Source organism: Chionomys nivalis, chromosome 16, assembly GCF_950005125.1.
Source record: "Chionomys nivalis chromosome 16, mChiNiv1.1, whole genome shotgun sequence".
Taxonomy (NCBI): domain Eukaryota; kingdom Metazoa; phylum Chordata; class Mammalia; order Rodentia; family Cricetidae; genus Chionomys; species Chionomys nivalis.
Window position 1 is genome coordinate 2313841 of NC_080101.1, and position 12604 is coordinate 2326444.

The following is a 12604-nucleotide window of genomic DNA, read 5'->3' on the forward strand; positions in this document are numbered from 1 at the left end:
GAATAAATACATTGCAAAAAATATAAAGAATGAAATAGAAAAATTCTGCCTATTTTTAGCACAAGTTGGTATAAGGCAAAAGTAACATCTATTGTTATTAAAGAATTTTCATAGCATGTCTTGGAGTACTAGACCCCTACAATATTCATCAACTTTTATCTCTTCTGAAATATGACAGGGAGTAGAACCCATGTCCTAGTGCAATTGATTTTACTGTTGAGAAAGGAATTGAAAGCTTCAAATCTGGCAGGTAGACAGCTAATTTCAGATTATTAAGTTGCTTCTTTGTATGCTTCCACAGGGATGTCCTGCATTTTATAGCTGACAGTGGATTAGTAGCACACCAATCTGAACATCATCCTCTTTTAACATTTTATAAAAATCTTTAAAAGGCCCTTCAATTGTATAATCTGTAAAGGGGAGTGGCTTCTCCAGAATCCTGTATTAGAGACATCACCTGGGCCAGTGCTCCCCATGTCTTGTGAATAGCATCCCAATCTGTTAAGAATAAGAAAAACTTCAATATCTGTAGCATTTGTTAAGCCAGTTAGCAAATCTCGTTCCTAACTGTTCACAAAGAGGCATTTCCTCTCTCTCCAGAAGGAGATGCATTCTAAGTTTTCTCTCTAGAACAAGGGCCATTCCAAATGTCAAGTTGGTTATCAATATTACAATCATGATGACCAAGCTCATAGGAGATTAACTATATTTTAATTTTGCTCATTTCAGAATATAATGTTTTTTCTTTAAGTAAAATTTCATGGAATAAGTAGGATAAAAGTTAAGTTGTTTGCCTGTTAGCTTTCTAAAGAGAGAGAAAAAAGATGTGGGTAGATTTGGGTGGATGGGGAAGAGGGAAAGATCTGGAAGGAGTGGAGAAAGGGAACCATGATCCGAATATATTGTAAGAAGATTATATTCAATTAAAAATATTTTTTAAAAAAAGTAAAGAAACAGCCAGGCGATGGTGGTACATGCCTTTAATCCCAGCACTCGGGAGGCAGAGGCAGGTGGATCTCTGTGAGTTCGAGGCCAGCCTGGTCTACAAGAGCTAGTTCCAGGACAGGCTCCAAAGCTACAGGGAAACCCTGTCTCAAAAAACCAAAAAAAAAGGTAAAGAAAGAAAAATAGGTATTTTCTCCTGGCTTAAAAATGAGTCTCATTGTACAGACTTTTGATTTTACCAGGGGTTCCTTTGAGACCATGTGACTTCCCTTCCTTCATTTTCCTCTGGCCTCTCTCTAACTGTGTTTGCAAAATTAAAGCCTCCCTAGGGCTCTGATTAACAAGCTGCAGGAAAGAAGACACCACACGAAGACAGGAGAACTGCCCCAGGATTTCCCACCCATGGTCTCTCCCCTTTGCTCCCAGTACCTGGATCCCCTAAGACAGGTGTATGGAGTCTCTTCTTTCTCCAGGCACATTTGAATCAATTTCTTCCCTTCCACCAACTTCTATCTGAAGTTTTTCCATGAGCAGCTAACACTAGGAACCTCTGATGAGCATATATATACAGTACCTCTATCAGAAAATAATGATAATTTTGAAATTTAAAATCTTCTGGGATCTGCTTATACTTCTGCAAAGCAGGCATAGAGTAAGAAGACACCATAGCAGGTGGTCTGCTCTGTTACACAGCTCAGGATGAGACTGGGAGGTTGGATCTGGCAGAGAGGAGGGAGAGTGAAGGTTTATAGTCGGCCTACCGGCTTGCAGGCCTACTTGCTTTTCCTGCAGGCTAGGCTGGGTGTTGCAAACAATTGGCTGCTGTATTTGGGAGCTGACAGTGATCCAGTGGAAACAGAAGAAGGAAAGACCAAAGTCTCTTGTTATCTAATGAGAGACATAAAATGGGTGGATCCAGATAACAGGGACTACGGGAGGAAATGAGAGGAGTAGAGAGGCATAGGAGAGAGGAAACTGTAGTCAGGAGATAGATAGGAGATAGATAGGAGATAGATAGATAGATAGATAGATAGATAGATAGATAGATAGATAGATAGATGATATAAATATACACATATATAACTATTTTATTTTCTTTTCTTTTTTTTTTTTTTTGGTTTTTTGAGACAGGGTTTCTCTGTGGTTTTGGAGCCTGTCCTGGAACTAGCTCTTGTAGACCAGGTTTTTTTTTTTTTTTTGGTTATAACTATTTTCAATAAAAGAATAAAGGGGAAAAGAAATATCTGAGTTAAATGTCATTATAGATTAAATAAATTTTACAGATATCTACTGAACATTTTGTTCAAAGAATACAGAATCCACACTCTTTTCAAGAGCCCAAAGAATTGTCTCTAAAACTGGCCATACAACAAAAAGTAAAGCAAGCTTTGGTAAATATAGAAAAACTGAAATAATCATTTGTGTTATCATTAACAAAATGGAATAAAGCTTGAAATCAATAGCATTGTAAAATGCAGAATGTGCCAAACTATGAACATTTAAAAACACAGTACTGAATGATAATTTGGTTATCAATGAATCAAAATATCAAAGAAAATAAAATACCATACAGTCAAAGGAAATATGGAAACACAACCTACCCAAACACATGGGGTATAAAGAAAGTAGTCCAAGCATAAAAGTTTACATCCTACGAGAGCATACACAAAAATATCAGAAATTTCAAATGAAGAAATTAATGATGAACTTTATATATATTTATAGAAACAAAAATCAAGTGAAACACAAAATCAGCAAGTACAAAAAAATAAATAACATCAAGGTAGAAATTAATTAAATGGAGACAACAAAAGTGCAATTAATGAATAAAGAGGCTTTCTTTAGGATAAACAATACCGAAGAACCAGCCGAGAGGAAAAAAATTTTTCAAATTAATTAAGTTAATGATTTTTAAAAGGAAGAGGTGAAAAGAGGTAACAATGAAAAGAGAAAATCATTAGATTGTACCTTCAAACTTACATTCTATGAAGTTAGAAAAATATATAAAAATAAGAAATAACAAATAATAACTACTAAACTAAAACCAAGATGAAAAATCATTTGAACAGATTTACTTTTAAAAAAATCAAAAAAGTATAGCAGTATTTTTTAAATCTACAAAATAAAAAACATGCAAGTCCAGATCGATTCATTATTGAATTGTATCAGACTATTAAAGACCATCAATGCTTCTTAACCTATTCAATAAAAAAGAGAAAAAGAATGATACCAAACTTTTCATTAAACTAGTATTACCCTGATACCAAATTCATATAAAGATAGAACATAAGATAAAGTATAGGTGAATCTCTCTAATATATTTAGACGCCAAAAGTCTAAAACAAAACAAAGCAGAAAACCAAAAACTGTTACAGACTACTTGGTTACCCACCAGAACCAGATCATGAAACTCTGTTGTTGAAGACACCACCCTCTTGGATTGCAGAACAGGAGAAATCAAGCTGGAACTATGCTGGAAGTTTCTTTCTTACTGGCTAGCTTTTTGAGTGCCAGTAGGTGCTATTCAAACTGAGAAAAGTCATCTAAAATCCTATTTCTAGAGCTAAACTAAAATTATTATATACCTAAAAAGATATGTCCATTGTTACCAATAGTTGCATGACTACCAACTGTTTTTGTTTGTTTGTGTTTGTTTGTTTGTTTGTTTTATATTCGAGGCTCTCAAATACTAGAAGGAACTCATAATGGTCCTGCAAAACTGATCAAGACACGGTGTCTGGGAAGATCACAGATTTAATGGACATGGTTCAAAACTGAATTCTATTTAATAAATTCTTGTTTATAACCATAGCTAGTGAAAGGATGCTAGGTTTTCTCCACGTTCCTTTCCACACCTTCTCGTCATCAGAGAATCTTCCTTCTGAAGTGGACTGTAACAAATGCAAAGAATCAACTGGTCTACATGAAGAAAATAAATGACTTTGAAGTGATAGTCGTGAACAGAGCATTGATATCACTCCTTCCATGGTCCAGGTAAATTCATAGAAGGGATAATAGGAAGAAGACAAGAGCCAAAAGATGAAGAGGGCTGCTAAGAAACAGTACTTCTGTGCAGGATATAGCCATTGCACTCATGAAGTCCCTGCAGATGTGGTCACCTACACGAGTCCTGCACAAGATGGGGACTACCACCACCATACATAATGGAGAGGCTTATGAGGCTCCACCCCTCATGCAAGTCTGGAGGAAGATAACAGCTACTAAGGGAGAGATTATTATTTTCATCATTCTGTAGCCACTGGTAAGTTGCTGTGCACCAGTAAATAACCACCACACTTCATGATCATGTGAGGAACCATAATTAAAATCAGTAGGCACAAAATAAGACATTGAAGTAGGAGGGGAGTAGTTTGCGGGAAAGAAGAGAGAAGAAGGAAACAGAAGAAGATAATGAGTAGTACAGTGGCCAAAAGTCATTATAGTCGTGTGTAAAATTGTCAGAGTTAAAAAGTAACTATTACAAATTAATATGTTCTTCAACTAAAAAATTACTGGCAAACAAAATCAACAATACATCAAAAAACTGCTCACCATGATCAAGCTGACCTCGCTTTTGGAATGTTAGGAAGATTAAATTTATTCAAATTTATAAACATAACACAATGATAAATAGACTTAGGAAAGAAATTATATAATATTAATAGATGTAGAAAAGGATATTAACAAAGCTCATCATCTCTTCATGAGAAAGTCTAGAAGAAAGCAAGAATAGTAGGAATGTCTTATAACATTATAAAGGGTGTATGTGACAATTGCAAATTTAGTATTATACTTCTCTATGAAATACTCAAAAGTAATATAATCAGTAGTGGAGTGAGGATGTTTGCTTTCTCTACTCTATTTAATATGCTGTTTGAAGTCTTAGATCCATAAGAAATAAGGATTAAAATTGGAAAGAAAGAAGTAATTTTACCAATTGAAGACAATATGATCCTATAGGTAAAAAGCAAAATAAATCATATTATAAAACTCTTAGAACTCATAATCACTTTTAATTAATTAGCAAAATACAAAATCAGCTTACAAAGTCACTAGGTTTCTTACAAATAGCTAGCAAATGTAGTGAGAAAGAAGCCAATAAAAGCAATTTCATTTATAAAACCTTTACTTCTTCTTCCAGCATCACACATACTAAAATAGGAAAGATACAGAGAAGATGAACATATCCCCTGCATGAAGATGACCTGAAATTTGATGGTGTTCCATATTTAAAAGTCTATCTAAAAGAATAAAACACCTTGAAATTAACAATGAAAAGGAAAGACCTCTACAAAAACAAAAAACCTTAAACACTGAAAAAGAATTTGAGAGACATAGAAGATGAGAAGCCCTTCTATGTTCACCATTCAGCATAACTAAGTGCATGAAAAATGTAATGTTATCAAAATTAATCTACAGATTCAATTCTATACTCATCATAAGTGTAGATCAGTGGGAAAAAAACTTCCAAAATTAAACCTACACATCTACAGCTACCTGATTTGGGGCAAATATGACAAAAAAAAAACTGTTGTAGGAAAGATGGACTTTCTACAGTACTAGGCTTTTGCAAGTATAAAACTAACGGAATATATATTCCTCATCCTGGACAAATATATTTAAAATGATCCAAAGTTTTTAAGAACTGGATCTCTTAAAAGAGAACATAGGGAAAGTGTTCAGGATATACAGATAAGCAAAGGTCTCTGAAATGGACCCCAATAGCTCAGTGAAACAAATGAAAACTGACTAAGGGATTACATCAGGTTAACAAAGTAAACCTACTGAAGATTCAGCCTTGAAATTTGGAAAAAAAGTTTTTCCACTTAATATACCAGACAGAGCATTAATATATGAAGTGTATTTAAAACTCAAAGACCGAGTACAAAAACCATTGAATAATAAGCTAATGAAATAAAAAGAGTTTGCAAAATATACAAAGTATAAATGACTAATAAACAAATGAAAAACACTAAACTTTGGAAGAATGCAAAGTAAATCAGCATTGAGATTCTATCTTATAACATCATGATGAAAGCAGTGAACAGATGCTGGTGAAGATACCAGGAAACATGGACTCTGATACACTGCTGGAGGGAAAAAACTGATTTTGACATGATGGAAACCAATATGGAGGTTCCTCAAAATATAAGAAATTATCATAGGACCCAGGTCTTCCTGATGGACTCTTAATCATCACAACATAGAGTTACTTGCATATCTATATTTAGTATTCACAATAGTCAAGTTATTAATGGCAAAAGAACACCTGCCTGTGACTATAAACATATGGACATATAAATAAAATGTGGTGTACATAAACAACTGAATTTCATCTAGCTACAAATAATTGAATTGTATAATTTCTAAGAAAATAGATGCAACTAGAGGCCACCACACTAAGTAAAATAAGTCAAACAGCAGAAGATAAATATTGCATTTTTGCTCCCATTTGGTTTTAGAAGCAAGACTAGATAAAGGAGTAAGACTGAGAGAGGGAAAAGGAGAAGCGAGGGGAAGTGAATGGGGTGGAAGGGAAAAGAAGAGACAAGATATTCAGAGAGACAGTGCAAAGATAATTGATACATGATAATAGATAGATGATAGATAATTGATGGATAGATGATAGATAGATAGATAGATAGATAGATAGATAGATAGATAGATAGATGATAGATAGATAGATAGATAGATAGATAGATAGATAGATAGATGATAGATAGATGATGAATGATAGATGATAGATAGATAGATAGATAGATAGATAGATAGATAGATAGATGATAGATAGATGATATGCATATACCATAGCAACCACAAGATGTCCCTATCCAAATACTTGTAGCCAACTGAAGCAATATAACGACTTGAAAATCATTTCTTAGCAATGCAAATGTAAAGTCATAAGCAAAATAAATGACTCATCAGGAATCACAGGTGAAACATTCAGTCTCCAACACTCTGCTCTTATTATTTTGAAAGGCAGGGAAAAAAGGCATAACAAGTTTTCACTTGAACAGAGTGTATTTATTTTCAGCTTGATGCAAGTCAGGAAATAGCTCTAATCATTTTGAATTGCAGTAAAAGGTTGTATGCACTTGTCAAATATAAGCATTTTTGTCATAAGAGCAAAAATGTCTTACAGAGACATTTTCTTTTTATTTATTTATTTATTTATTTATATTCTTTTTTTATTTTTATTCTTTTTTAATTAAAATTTCCACCTGCTCCCCATTTCCCATTTCCCTCCCCCTCCTCCCACATATTGCCCCCTCCCCCCACTGCACCCCCATCCCCACTCCTCATCTCCTCCCCCTACTCCATTTCCCCTCCCTCTCAATACTGAAGAGCAGTCCAAATTCCCTGCCCTGGGGGAAGACCAAGGTCCTCCCACTTCTATCTAGGTCCAGGAAGGTGAGCGTCCAAACAGGCTAAGCTCCCACAAAGCCAGTTCATGTATCAGGATCAAAACCTAGTGCCATTGTCCTTGGCTTCTCATCAGCCTTCATTGTTCGCCATGTTTAGAGAGTCCAGTTTCAACCCATGCTTATTCAGTCCCAGTCCAGCTGGCCTTGGTGGGCTCCCAATAGATCAGTCACAGTGGGTGGGTGCACCCCTCGTAGTCCTGACTTCCTTGCTCATGTTCTCCCTCCTTCTGCTCCTCATTCGGACCTTAAGAGCTCAACCTAGATGCCCTTCAATGGAGGAATGGATGAAGAAAGTGTGGAATATATACATATTAGAGTACTACTCAGCGGTAAAAAACAATGACTTCTCGAATTTGGCATGCAAATGGATGGAAATAGAAAACACTATCCTGAGTGAGGTATCCCAGTCCCCAAAAGAGGAACATGGGATGTACTCACTCATAATTGGTTTCTAGCCATAAATAAAGGACATTGAGCATATAATTTGTGATCCTAGAGAAGCTAAATAAGAAAGTGTACCCAAAGAAAAACGTATAGTCATCCGCCTGGATAGGGGAAGTAGACAAGATTGCAAGGCAAAAACTGGGAACTTGCGGGTGAGGTGGCATGGGGCTAAGGGGAAATGGGGTGAGAAACGTGAGAAGGGGAGGATGTGAGGAGCTTGGGGGAATGGGATGGTTGGGATATAGGAAGGGTGGATACGGGAGCAGCCAAGTATATATCCTAACTAAGGGAGCCATCTTAGGGTTGGCAAGAGACTTGACTCTAGAGGAGCTCGCAGGTGTCCAGGGAGATGTCCCCAGCTGGTACCTTGGGCAACTGAGGAGAGGGAACCTGAAATGACCCTATCCTATACTGATGATTATCTTACATATCACCTTAGAACCTTCATCTGGCGATGGATCGAGATAGAGACAGAGACCCAATTCAGAGACATTTTCTTAATTAAACAACTCAGCTATAAATTCAGAATAGAACTGCAATGTAACTTAATGTGCACGTCAGTATGTACCTCAAATGACCCTTATCTCATGCTTCCTCTGTTGTTGTGATGACCACCATAACCCAAAGCAACCTGGGGAGAAAAGGGGTTATTTTAGCTTGTAGATTATAGTCTGTCATCATGGGAAGCCAGGAAAAAGAGTCCAGCAAGAACCTGAAGGACAGAAGCAATTTCTCAGAGAAACACTGCCTATTAGCTTGTTTTCCTCTGGTTTCTCAGCTGCTTTTCTTATTCAAGCAAATCCCACCTGCCTAGAAATGGCACTAACCGCAGTGTGCAAGACCCTATCACCCAACAATTAATAAATCCCCCATAAAATTTCCATAAGCCAATCTGATAGAGAAAATTTTTCATTTGATGTGGTTTTATTCCCAAATAATTCTAGTGTGTGTCAAGTTGACAAAAACTTGTTAGCACAGCACCCAAAAATTTCCCTTTTAGCTCTCAATACTATCTCTAGAATACAATCTCAAAGCAACTGTCTCCTGCCTTTCTTCTCATCACTTGTCAATATATAACTTCCAACGGTTTGTTCATAGCACTTCTGTGACATTTAGTTTAATAATTATTGATACATATCTCTCCTTATCCTGAGAAAGATTATGTACCATCTTTGTCTCCAGCTCATGTAAGTTTTCACTGAAAATATTCGTCTCTTTGTACACAATCAAAATCAAAATGAGAGTCTTTGGGTTTGTATTTAATTTTGAGTAGCTGTTTGTAAACTGAAAAGAGGCTATGTTCGGGAAAGCAAAAAAAGATTTTAACAAAGGGAAGATAATAGGTGATATGAAGGCAATAAGAAGGGTAAAGGAAGAATAATGGAGAGAGGTTTAAGTGGGGAGAGAGTATGATAGTAAGGCAGTTGAAGAGGCTGAAGGAAAAATAAGTAAGACAAATGTTTGTAAAACTGTATGGAAGCTGTAAACGAAGACTGCTTGCTCATTTCCCAGCCGTCCACATTCGAAATAATCACACAGAAACTATATTAATTATAACACTGCTTAGCCTATTAGCTTAGGCTTCTTATTAACTAACCCTTACATCTTAACCCATTTCTATTATTCTGTGTATCACCACAAGGCTGTGGCTTACCCAGTAAAATTCCAGCATCTGTCTCCTTCAGTTACTACATGGCATCACCCTGACTCCACCTACTCTTTCTGTACATTTCTGTTTGGATTTTCCACCTGGTTTTACTCTGTTAAACCATTGGTCAAAAGTAGTTTCTTTATTAACCAATGGCAGTAAAACATATTCACAGCATACAGAGGGGAATCCTACATTAGGAAACCTATTATTTTATAAACATTGTGTGTGTATGTGTTCACATAAGATAGATTGAGTTACTTTGTACCTGGAATTATGCTCCTCTAAAAAGCCACAAGTTATCAAATAAATAGCCTGGTGTCACATGTGGGGTAACTCTCTTTAAATTGTTGGTTTTAGAAATGACATAGATTGGTCACAAAATATGGATAAATCAAGACTAAACTTAGCTGGAAGCGTCTATCACCTGCTTAGTTTTAATAGTATGGAAAGTGTTATGAAAACTGCTGGGGTTGGGAGTCAAGAACACTTTTACCTAGCTGTCCACCCTATTAAGCTATAACAATGGAGTAGCAGAACAAGATATGTCCATGAGTCTAATAGTGCTATACATGCTATGGGGTAACCAAACATTTTCAGATTGAATTTATGGCCCACTCCACAGCTGGAATCACATGCTTGGTACTGTTAATTGAGCACACACACACACACACACACACACACACACAGTTAATCCAATTGGGTCTGTCAATGATAGAATTTGAAATCAACCTTCAGAATAATGGCTATTTCAGAATATAAAAATATTTCAAAAATTTATATTTATATTATATTTTGTAATTTATATTAATATAAAATTATATTTCAAAATATAAAATCAAACATTATGTAGGTTGACACAGTGGTCTCTTTGGATATTGTCAACTCTCAGCTCTAAGAGTACCTTACTCATTATGTAATCTACTATATATTTTACACTATTCTTTGAGTGCTTCATTTTACTTCTTTTGATTAAGCATACAAGGACAAGAAGCAAGATTCTAGTAACATTAACATTTACTATTTTTATCTTTATCCATTCTTCATTTAATGGGCATCTGGGTTGTTTCTAGGTTCTGGCTATTATGAATAAAACTGCGATGAACATAGTTGAGGGAGAGCATAGAAAGGGAGAACATAAGATTGAGGGAGCCATTATGGGACTAGCAAGTAACTAGGTACTAGGGAAATTCACAGGAATCTACAAGGATGATGCCAGATAAGACCCTAAGCAATAGTGGGGAGGATGTCTGAATTGAACTTACCCTGTAATCAGATTGATGACTAACTCAATTTTCATCACAGAAACTACATCCAACACTAATAGGAGCAGTTGCAGAGATCCACAGCAATCATTCTCTGAGGTCCCAGAGTCCAGTTGGAGAGGAGTGATAATAAGAGCAAAGGGATGAAGACTATGATGGGGATACCCACAGAAACAGCTGACCTGAGATAGTGGGAGCTAACTGGCATAGGCCCAAACAAGGCCCTCTGATTGTGGATGATAGTTGTGTGGCTTGGGCAATCTGTGGGTCCATTGATAATATGACTAGGATTTATCCCTGGTGGTTGAACTGGCTTTTTGGAACCCATTCTCTTTGGACAGATACCTTGCTCAGCTTAGATATAGCGGGGAGGGCCTTAGTCCTGCCTCAAAATAATGTGCCAGAATTTATTGATTTCCCATCAAAAGCTTTACCTTCTCTGAGGAGTGGATAGGGATGGGGATGTGGAAGGTGGGTAGAGTGGGAGGAAAGGAGGGAGAGGAAACTGGTGTTGATATGAAAAATGAGAAAAGATTGTTTTAAAAATGAATGAAAATAATATTAAAAGAAATAGTAACAAGTCTAAGCTATTGGCCCATCATTTATAATTTTAAAAATTCCTGATCTCATCCAAATGTAGAGCACAATAAAAATAATAAAAAAAATTCTTGATCCACAGAAAAGTCTGTCAGATATTCTAGGCTTGGAAACTGAAGATGAATGCCCCCGTGATGCAGAGGAAACTTCAGGTGAATTTCAAGGCTGACAGCTGTTTGTGTCATTTCTCTAATTTTGGAAATTGCTTGCTTTGCATTTTTTGTTTACTTGTCATTTGTTTATATCCTTTCTGGGTTTTAATGAGTTTGAAAAATATATAGTTATATAGTTACAGTTTTCCTTGTTACCAAATTTAGAAAAAAAAAGTTATAAAAAGATGTTAAGTTTATAAAGGTCGAGACACATAAAACCTTAAGTAGTTTATCTAAGAAAATGTCTTTAGGTCTAAAAAGGTATTATATGCTTATACACAAGTTATGATAGAAAATGGTTTATATATAAAACTTTGGACCCACTAAACAGGGTAGATAATACAGTACTTTCTTCAAATTTCCCAAATACATGTGGACTGAACATTATGAATGTAACTCTTACCTGATAATTGTCCTTATTGTATACAGTTTTACTATGATGGAGTTAAAAAAATTTTTTTTATTCTAACAATACCTGATAATTGTTGTAGGAGGCTGATTGTTCGTTTCTGACTGCTCAGTCACCAAATAATAACACAGAAATCATATTATTTGCAATACTGTTTGGTCAATAGCTTAAGTGTATTTCTGGCTAACCCATATCTTAAATTAACCCATCTCCACTAATCTGTGTATCGCCACGAGGCTGTGACTTACACGGTAAAGTTCCGGCATCTGTCCTCTGCCCAGCTACAGGGCTTCTCTCCAACTCCACCCTTCTTTCTCCCAGCATGCACCTAGCTCTGTTCTACATTGTCAGGCCAAGCCAGTTTATTTATTAACCAATGATATTCACAGCACACAGTGGGGAATCCCACATCAGATAAGTATTCTTATTTTATATAGTCTTATTATATTAAAGTTAAAACTTTTCCTTTTTATTTATTAAAAACAGAGAAAATATTGCAGAATATTTGTTTACACTAAGTGTTTGGTTTAATAAAAGAGATAAGAGATAAATGGCCTACAGCTAGGTAGGAGAGACAGGTAAGATTTCCATGGAGAGAGAGGAAGTTGAGGAGGGATTGAAGCATGCAAATTTCTTGAGAAAGATGCCAATGAGACACGGATGGAGTCAGACATACAGAATCAAAGGTAAAAAGCCACACATTAAAGCACAGATTA

At 35.9% G+C, this 12604-nt stretch overlaps 1 non-coding gene across 1 annotated transcript; it reads left to right on the top strand.

The window, feature by feature from the left end:
• Nucleotides 1–5074: 5074 nt before the first annotated feature.
• On the top strand, nucleotides 5075–5178 carry LOC130888311 (U6 spliceosomal RNA). Its single transcript, XR_009058444.1, has one exon. It is a non-coding gene; the product is annotated as a U6 spliceosomal RNA (small nuclear RNA).
• Nucleotides 5179–12604: the final 7426 nt, after the last annotated feature.